At 37.1% G+C, this 10,399-nt stretch overlaps 1 long non-coding RNA gene across 1 annotated transcript in view; it reads right to left on the minus strand.

Annotated features, from left to right (window-relative positions):
- Positions 1 to 332: 332 nt before the first annotated feature.
- LOC141370309 (uncharacterized) overlaps positions 333 to 10,399 on the minus strand; it is a 62,788-nt gene continuing 52,721 nt past the window's right edge. The window contains exon 4 of the long non-coding RNA XR_012374231.1: positions 333 to 468. This is a non-coding gene — a long non-coding RNA (uncharacterized lncRNA). The remainder of the gene's footprint in view (positions 469 to 10,399) is intronic.

A 10,399-nucleotide genomic window follows, 5' to 3' on the forward strand; every position in this document is an offset into this window, starting at 1 on the left:
GGTGTGGGGGACAGGGCTAGCACCAGCTGTGCACTAATGCCCAGTCTGCAGGCTAGGAAAACACTGGCATTGGGGAGCAGGGAGTGTCTGGGGGAGATGCTATAGCAATTTTCCAATCAAAGGAGAGCAGGCATAATGGTCGCCAAGGCCGCACTTTGTGACTGGCTCTTAGAGAGCCACACCAGGCCTCCAGGGCTTTGTCATATGTCCAAAATGAAAACAAACTTCTGTGAACTGTGAAGTAGGGCACCCAGGACCACAAACATTTACAGACCCAATACCATCTCACACTTTATTATTAGTACTATGGGAGTTTTCATCACCAAATTACAAATTGCAGTAGTACTTCAAACCCAGAAGATCCCAGAGCATTCAATAGGGAAAGAAGAGATGTCTGAGGGGTAACTCTGAGTCATTCTGCAGAGGGGGTGACTGTGGGAAGGTTTTGTGTCCTTACCCAGCAAGCATCTAAAAAAAATGAAAAAAATTAATACTTGAATTTTTAAAAAATGGTGGCCTCATAGAATAAATCTGGAAGTATTCTTTCCTTTTCTATATTTTGTAATAGTTTAAGGATAAGAATTAACTTGTCTTAAAATTTTTGGTAGAATTTACCTGTGAAGCCATTTGGTCCTGGATTTTGGTTTGTTGGGAGCTTTTTGTTACCAACTCAGTTTCACTACTAGTAATCAGTGTGGTCAGATTTTCTATTTCTTCCTAATTCAGTGTTGGAGGATAGTACGTTTCCATGAATTTATCCATTGCTTCTAGGTTGTGTAATTTGTTGGTATATAATTTTTGTATTAGTCTCTTAAAATAATTTGTATTTCTGTGGTGTTCTTTGTAACTTCTCTTTCATTTCTGATTTTATATATTTGAGTCCTCTCTCCTTTCTTGATGAATCTTGCTAAAAGTTTATAAATTTTGATTATCTTTTCAAAGGCCTAGCTCTTAGTTTTATTGATGTTTTCTATTGTTTTTTTAAAGTCTCTATTTCATTTATTTCTACTCTCATGTTCTTCTTATTTTCTTCATTCCATTAAATTTGTTATTCTTCTTTTTCATTTTCCTTTGGGTGTAAGAGTAGATTGAAATTTTTCTTCTTTCTTGCAGTAGACCTGTATTGCTAGAAACTTCCCTCTTAGAGGGGCTTTTGCTGCATTCCAAAGATTTTGAATCCTTGTGTTTTCATTTTCATTTATCTCCATGTTTTTTTAAAAATGTTATCTTTGGGGCGCCTGGGTGCCTCAGTTGGTTAAGCAACTGCCTTCGGCTCAGGTCGTGATCCTGGAGTCCCAGGATCGAGTCCCTCATCGGGCTCCCTGCTCGGCAGGGAGTCTGCTTCTCCCTCTGACCTTCCCCCCCTCATGTACTCTCTCTCTCTCATTCTCTCTCTCAAATAAATAAATAAAATCTTAAAAAAATAAAAATATAAAAATGTTATCTTTGATTTCTTGGTTGACTCATTTGTGTAGCAGAATGTTGTTTAGCCTCCATTTATCAGTATTCTTTCCAGATTTTTTCTTATGATTGATTTCCCATTTCATACCATGTGGTAAGAAAAAATGCTTGATATGATTTTAGTCTTCTTAAATTTATTGAGACTTGTGTCCTATCATGTGATTTATATCAGAGAATGTTCCATACATACTTGAAAGGATGATTTCTCTCTTGTTTTTTGTTTTGTTTTTTGCACTTCAGCTTGGGTGGTTTCCACTACCCTGTCTTCTAAATTATTCATCCATTCTTTTGCATTCTCTAATCTGCTGATTATTCCTTCTACTCTATCTTTGTTAATTTCAGTTATTGTATTTTCAGCTCTGATAGGTTCTTTTTTATATTTTCTATTTCCTTGTTAAATTTGTCAGAGTTCATCCACTCTTCTTTCAAGTCCAGTGAACATTTTATGATTATTACTTTTAACTCTATCAGGTAGATTGCTTTTCTTTCCTTTGTTCTTTTTCTGACATTTTGTTTTGCTCCTGGAGAAAGCTCCTACAGATCACTTTCGATAGGCACATGCCCTCATATTATTCAATAAATTTTCTTTAGGTATAATTCAGGTACTATTCAAACTGCTGCCATTGTTCTGTGTCTCTGACCAAGTCATATAGTAGTCTGGCCATTTAAGAAAAAGTTTTAGTTTCCTATAGCCCTCCAGCTCTCCTGTAGTTAAGTCCTGCTGATTTTCAAAGGAAGTCATTATGAGCACTCATCTGAGGTATGGGTGTTTGTGGGGCTGATGCCCTGTCTGGCTGCAATGTTCTTGTACTGAGGCATGGGAGTAGGCAGCAATGGTGTTTGGCCCACCTGCAATGTGTGGCTGCAATGCAGCATTGTTATGGGTGGGGCTGTCACCTGGCCTTATTTATATATTGATTTTGTATCTTGCAACTTAGGGTAAAAGAATTCAGAACTAATAAATGAATTCAGAATTATTGGCATCTTTAGGGTTTACTATATGTAAAATCATGTCATCTGCAAATACTGACAGTTTTATTTCTTCCTTTCCTATTTGGTTGTGTTTTAAAATTTTTTCTTGCCTAATTTTTCTAGCTAGGACTTCCTATTATCTTGAATAAAAGTGATGAGAGAGAATTTTTGTCTTGTTCCTGATCTTAGAAGAAATGCTTTCAGCTTTTTACTACTATGATGTTAGCTGTGGGCTTGTTATATATGGTGTTTATTATGTTTGCTCTATACCCACTTTACTGAAACCTTTTATTATAAATGATGTTTTGTCACATGCTTTTTCTGAATCTAGTGAGATCATCATATGATTCCTAGTCTTTATTTTGTTAGTGTGGTGTGTAAAATTGATTTGTGGATATCAAATCATCCTTGCATCCCTGGGATAAATCTCACTTGATCATGGTGTATGATCCTTTTAATGTACTGTTGACTGACTGGTTGTTAATATTTTGTGGAGGATTGTTGCACTTATGTTCATTAGGGATATTCATTTTCTTTTCTCATAACATCCTTGTCTGGTTTTGATTTTAGTAATGGTGGGCTTATAAAATGGAATCGGAAGCATGTTCTCTTTTAATTTTGGAAGAGAAGAATTGGTATCAATTCTTTGAATGTATGGTAGAATTCTCCAGTGAAGCTGTTCATCTGGGACTTTTGTTTGTTGGGAGGGTTTTGATTTCTTGTTTAATCTCCTTACTAGTAACATGTCCATTCAGATTTTCTATTTCTTCATGATTCAGTCTTGGTAAGTTGTATATTTCTAGGAATTTAGCCATTTCTTCTACATCATCTAACTTGTTGGTGTATAATTTTTCAGAGTAGCTGTCATAATCCTTTTTATTTTTGTGGTACTAGTTTTAACATATACTCTTTTCAAGTTTTTTTTTTTCTTGGTAAATCTAGCTAAAGGCTTATCAATTTTACTTTTTGAAAGAACTGAAGAACTAGCTTTGGTTTCATTGATCCTTTCTATTGTCTTCTTAGTCCATTTTTAATTTATTTCTGTATGATCTTTATTTTTTTATCCTTCTAATAACTTTGAGCTGCATTTGCTCTTTCTACTTCCTTGAAGTGTAGTTAGGTTCTTTATTTGAGATTTTTTCTTGTTTCTTGATGTTGAGCAATTTTTGCTGTGAACTCTCTCTTAGAACTGCTTTTGCTGCATCTTATAAATTTGGTTTGTTTCATACCCTTTTTTTTGTCTCAAGGTTTTTTTGTTTTTAATTTCTCCTTTGATTTTTTTTTGACTCATTGATTCAGTAGCATGTTGCCTAGTCTCCATACATTTCTTAATTTTTATTTTCTTCTTGTTACTGACTTCTAGTTTCATACAGTTGTGGTCAGAAAAAAATGTTATAATTTCAATCTTCTTAAATTTATGAAGACTTGCTTTGTGACCTAAGATATGATTTATCCTGGATTATGTTCCATGTACAATTGATAAGAATGTATAGAATGGGGCACCTGGGCGGCTCAGATGGTTAAGCGTCTGCCTTCGGCTCAGGTCATGATCCCAGGGTCCTGGGATTGAGTCCCACATTGGGCTCCCTGCTCCTTGGGAGACTGCTTCTCCCTCTGCCTCTCTCTCTCTCTCTCTCTCTCTCTCTGTCTCTCATGAATAAATAAATAAAATCTTTTTTAAAAAAGAATTTATAGAATGTTCTGTATGTATCTGATAAGTCTATTTGGTCTAACATGATGTGTAAGGCCAATGTTTCCTTACTGATTTTCTGTCTAGATGACGTATCCATTGATGTAAGCAGGTTATAAAGTTCTATATTATTGTATATTGCTGTCTATTTCTTTTTTTAGGTCTGTTAACACTTGCTTTATATATTTAGAAATTCTTATGTTGGTTGCATATATATTTACAAATATATCCTCTACTTGGATTGAATCCTTTATCGTTATATAATGCCCTTCTTTGTTTCTTACTATTGTGTTTAAAATCTATTTTTTCTAAACATATCTACCAGCTTTCTGTTGCCTTTTGCTTGGAATACCTTTTTCTATTTGTTCACTTTCAGTCTGTGTGTGTCCTTGCATTTGAATTGTTTTATAGGCAGTATATAGATGGGTCTTTTTTAAAAATTCATTTAGCCACTCTTTTTAGGGAGTATTTAGTTCATTTATATTTAAATATTTATAGATAGATATGTAGTTATTGCCATTTTGTTCATTGTTTTCTGGCTGTTTTATAGTTCCTCTTTGTTCCCTTCTTCCTCTCTCTTTTCCTTTGTGACTTGATGATTTTTCTTAGTGGTATGCTTAGATTCCTTTATCTTTTGTGTATCTAATATAGGACTCTGCTTTGTGATCACTACGAGAATTACATATAACACCTTATATCCATAAGTCTATTTTATCAACTATTAAGTATGTTCACATTCTAAAACTCTCTGTTTTTTTACTTTCCTCCCCATTATGTTTTTGATGTCACATTTTACATCTTTTTACCTTGTGTATCCCTTAACTATTGTGGTAACAGTTATTTTTACTACTTTTGTCTTTTAACCTTCATACTAGCTTTAAAGTGATCATCCATTTCTTTTACTACTTGTAAACTTTACAGAGGGATGTATTTCATGGTTATCTTGTTACTCAATAGTGTCTTTTCTTACCAGTTTAAGGAAGTTCCTTTAACAGTTTTCATAGGATTGGGTTAGTGATGATGAACTTCTTTAAATTATGCTTGTCTAGAAACCTTGTTATCTCTCCTTTAATTCAGAATGATAATTTTCCTGGGTAGTATCTTGATTAGGAGTATTTTTTCTTTCAGCACTGAGATATAACATTCTACTTCTTTCCAACTTACAACTTTCTGTTGCAAAGTCAGCTGATAGCATTATGGGGATTCCTTTGTAAGTAACAAGTTGTTTTCCTCTTGCTTCTTTTAAGATTCTTTCCTTGTCTTTATGTTTCAACATTTTAATTAAAACATCTTGGTGTGGGTGTCTTTAGGTTCATCTTAGTTGGAACATCCGAACTTTCTGAATCTGATGTCTGTTTCTTTTCCCACACTAGGGATGTTTTCATCTATTATTTCTTCCAATAAAGTTTTGCTTCTTTCTGTCTTCTACTTTGTGGACCCTCGTAATGTGATTGGTAGTCTGCTTGATATTGTCCCATAGGTCCCTTAAGCTATCTTCCCTTTTTAATTTTTTTTTTCTTTTTGTTTCTCTGATTGGATGAATTTCACTGCCTTGTCTTTGACTTCACTGATTGTCTCTTCTGTTTGTATATTCTGCTGTTGAACCCCTCTCCTGTATTTTTTAGTTCAGTTATTGTTTTTATTAGATTTGTGACTTCTGTTCGGTACTTTCTTAAATTTTCTATCACTTTGTTGAAGTCCTCAATGTGTTCATTCTCCTCCTGAGTTCAGTGAGCATCTTTATAATTACTTTGAACTCAGAGGTGCCTGAGTGACTCGGTTGGGCATCTGCCTTGGGCTTGGGTCATAATCCCAGGGTCCTGGGATCAAGCCCCAGTGGTGGGCTCCCTGCTCAGCAGGGACGCTGCTTCTTCCTCTTCCTCTGCCACTCCCCCCCTGCTTGTGCACTTGCACTCTCTCTCTGTCAAATAATAAATAAAATCTTTTTAAAAATAATTACTTTGAACTCTATTAGGTAAATAATTTGTCTTCATTTAATTATAGATTTTTATCTGAGGTTTTATCTTGTCTTTATATATTTGGAACATATTGCTCTGTTGCTCATTTTGATTGGCTCTGTGTGTTGGTTTTTATGTAATGCATGAAACAACCAACTCTCCCAGTCTTGAAGCAATGGACTTTGTAGGAAATGAATCTTATTCAACCCTGCCCTAGCTCATTGTTGTCTCTCAAACCTTTGTGATTGTTCAAGCAACGTATTATATTTCTAGTAGTTCACACTAGCTGAGGGTGTGCTAAAACCTGTCAGTGTCCCAAAGGGGAGGATCTCAGTCAGCACCTAGACTAAAGCTGATTGGAAGCTATACTCTTCAGGCAGCAGCTTTTAAAGTATGTAAATATATACAAGTCTTGGGGAACCTAAGCTAAATCCCACTGGCCACCAGACCCAAGTGATCTGGAGGTGTCCCCTAAGCAACAGTCAAAAAATCAGAAATCAAGGTGACTGTATAAGCTCTTTTCTAGGAAATACCAGTGAGCTGTAGTGCAATAGAAGGAGAGTTCAATAATGGCATCCACTTGCCTATAGACTCTTAGAGTAACTCCATAGGCCCCTAGGTGTGTGCAAGCTTGAAGCCTGCTCCTCAGGCTGTAGCTCCAGGACAAGCAAACAGGGCCCTCAAACAGAATGACCTGGTGGTGTGTTTTTAGTCAGCTCTCTGTGAAGTGCCCTTTTGTGTGGTAGCCTGCCAAGAATGGTCTCTGATTGTTAGTGTCCCGTGTGACCCAAGTATACACACACCCCTTAGCCACCAGATCCAGGCAGTCAAGGCAGCGGCTGCAAAAACTAGGGCAATAAGCACATCTGAGTTCCCCTTTGAAGATACTGGTGTTCTGGAGTACAGCAGAGGGCGAGCACAAAAATAGCTCCTGCCCTCTGACTACTCTGGAAAGGATGACAGCCCCTTAGATGTGTGTCTCATTAGAATCCTGCCCCTCAGGCTGCAGGCATGATGATGATAAGCTTAAAGGATTTTTTTTTTCAGAGAAAAATTGAGTAGGGTCTGTTGTCTCTCACTTTTTCTCCATTGGTTACACTCTTATAGGACCTACAAGTGTAAATGCTGCTGGCTAACAGAGCAAGGCAATGTAGAGGATAAACCCTGGTGGCAGCAAAAAATATCAGAGTGCCCCACACGTTTATAAGCTCCTGTTTGAGAGACCCTTGCAAGTTGGTGCAAGGCAAAGGGAAAGCACAGAGATTGCATCCACTGACCTCTATTCCCTGAGAGCACTTCCATAGGCTACAAGATATCTATTCTAGAAACCTGCCCCTTAGACCAAAGGTCCTGGAAAAGCAACTAGGCCTCTTACAAAGATTAGGGTTGTATTTCAGTCCACTGTCTGTGCAGTTGCCTGAGAGTGGTAGCCTATCAAAACTGTTTCTCCAATTGTTACAGTCCCATTGTACCCTGGAACAAAGCTCCACCTGGCCAGGTGATCAAAGGATGCACCCTAGAGAGCAGCTGCAAAAATCAGGCCATCAGATATAATGTAAAAGCCTCCTTCTAGGAGATAACTGGTACTCTGGAGCGTAGCAGGCAGAGAGTGTGATGATGGTACTTAGTGACTGTAGCAAGACAACAGCAAGGCAGAGGAGGAGTGTAAATATGGTGCCCATGGGGAAAGGATGGGTAAAAAAAGAAAAAGAGAAAAAAGAGGTGGTGCCCACCAGCTAGTGGAAGGCAGTAGAGGAGCATGAAGATAGCAAACACAGGGGAAAAAAAGTGGTGCTCACTGCCTAGAGTGAGGCATAGGGAGAGCACAAATGTGGTGCCAGCCAAAATCTGTCCCTGGAGAGTTCCAGCAGGCTCTTAGATGTATGTGTTAAATTAGATGCTTGCCCCTCAGGCTGATGCATTAAAATAAACAAAGTCTGAGCCTGACCAGATGCCTCTGAGCTGGGCTCAGGGGTGGGTGAATCTTTAGAAGTTGTTTTTCAGGGGCGCCTGGGTGGCTCAGTTGGTTAAGCAACTGCCTTCAGCTCAGGTCATGATCCTGGAGTCCCGGGATCGAGTCCCGCATCAGCCTCCCTGCTCAGCGGGGAGTCTGCTTCTCCCTCTGACCCTCTTCCTCTCATGCTCTCCATCTCTCATTCTCTCTCTCTCTCAAATAAATAAATAAAATCTTAAAAAAAAAGTTGTTTTTCAGATCACTACAGTATGATACATCTTAAGGATGCAAGCCCCATTGGTCTTCAAAGCTCATAGTTTTGAGGGCTCATTTCTCAGGTGCAGTTCTTAAAATTTGGATACCCAGTGTGTGAGGTTAAAATCCTTCACTCCTCAGGGAAGAGCTTCAGGTTTTGAGTTCCCTCCTGATTGTGGGTCAATGTCCTGGGAGTGGGTTTTATGGTGAGATTGTGTCCCAGCCTCTCCTCCCTTTGATGTGGTTTTCTCATTTGTCTGATGTGTTGTTGTCACTTAGCAAGTTTTTGTTTGTTTGTTTTGGGTTTTTGTTTTTGTTTTTGTTTTTTTTTACCAGAGGAAATTATTTCATATGTAGCTATTAGGAAAGTTTGTGAGAGGAGGTGAGTTCAAGATCTTCTTATGTTGCCCACTTTAATCAGAATCTCTTACTATGTAATTTTGATAGACTTTTAAAACATTTTGTATTTCTATAGACATATCTTCAAAATTAAAAGCAAAAATCATTTAAAAATTTTATTAAGCTATAACTGACATATTACTTTCAGGGATACAACATGATGATTTGATATTTGTATGAAATGATCATCACAATAAGTCAGTTAACCATTACCACATTTTTTTTCTTATAACTTTTAAGATATACTCTTATAGAAACTTTCAAATACATAACACACTATTGTTATCTATAGTCATGATGCTCTACGTTATATGCCAGGACTTGCTTATTTTATAACTGAATACCTTTATAACTTATTTCCTTTTAACAGGACTCAAAAGTTTGTAACTTTTGAATACCTTCACCCATTTGGCCCACACACTGCCCCCTGCCTCTGGTAACCACCAATCCTCCTTATGAATTTATTTATTTAGTTTAGATTCCACATAAAGGTGAAATCATATTGTATTTGTCTTTCATTTAACATAATGTCCTTGAGGTCCATCCATATTGTCACATTGGTAAGGTTTCAGTCTTTTTACGGGTGAGTAATATTACACACACACTACATTTTCTTTTTTCTTTCTTTCTTTCTTTCTTTCTTTCTTTCTTTCTTTCTTTCTTAGAGAAAGAGATCAAAAGAGCAAGCAGGGGGAGGGGCTGGGGGAGAGAGAGAGAAAGAGAGAGAATCCCAAGCAGGCCCCACACCCAGCAGGTAGCCTGACATGGGGCTTGATCCCATAACCCTGAGATCACAATCTGAGCTGAAATCAAGAGTCAGACGCTTAACAAACTGAACCACTCAGGCACCCCCGTATACCTCATTTTCTTTATCCATTCACCCATTGTTGGATACTTAGGTTGCTTTCATGTCTTGATTATTGTAAATTGTAAATACTATAATGAACATTGGGGTATAGGTATAGTTTTGTGTTATTGTTAGGAATTACAATGAATCTCTAGGTTGCTTTGGGTAGTATGAACATTTTAATAATATTATTCCAACCCATGAGCTTAGAATATCTTTCCATTTATTTATGTCTTCAATTTTTTTTAAAGATTTTATTTATTTGAGAGAGAGAGTACAAGCTGGGGAATGATTCATCACTTACATACAACACCTGGTTCTCATCACAAGTGCCCTCTTCAATACCTGGCACCTATTTAACCCATCACTGCCCCCACACCCTCACCCACCTCCCTCCAGTAACCCTGTTTGTTCTCTGTTGTTAAGCATCTGTTTCTTGGTTTGCCTCTCTTCCCCCTGCAATATTCATTTGTTTCTTAAATTCCATGGATCAGTGAAATCATATGGTATTTGTCTTTCTCTGACTTATTTCACTTAGCATAATACTCTCTAGTTCCATCCACATCATTGCAAATGATAAGATTTCATTCTTTTTTTATGGCTGAGTAATATTCCATTGTGTGTGTGTGTGTGTGTGTATATATGTGTGTGTGTGTATTCATATATATTTGTATATACATACATACCACATCTTTTTTATCCATTCATCAGTCAATGGACATTTTGGCTCTTTCCATAATTTGGCTATTATTGATAATGCTGCTATAAACATTGGGGTGCATGTATGCCTTTGAACGAGTATTTTTGTTTTCCTTTTCCTAAGTATTCTTTTTGATACAACTCTATTATTTTTATTTTTTTTT

Source organism: Callorhinus ursinus, unplaced genomic scaffold, assembly GCF_003265705.2.
Source record: "Callorhinus ursinus isolate GAN/ISIS: 27379988/994484 unplaced genomic scaffold, GSC_fseal_2.0 scaffold1, whole genome shotgun sequence".
Classification (NCBI taxonomy): domain Eukaryota; kingdom Metazoa; phylum Chordata; class Mammalia; order Carnivora; family Otariidae; genus Callorhinus; species Callorhinus ursinus.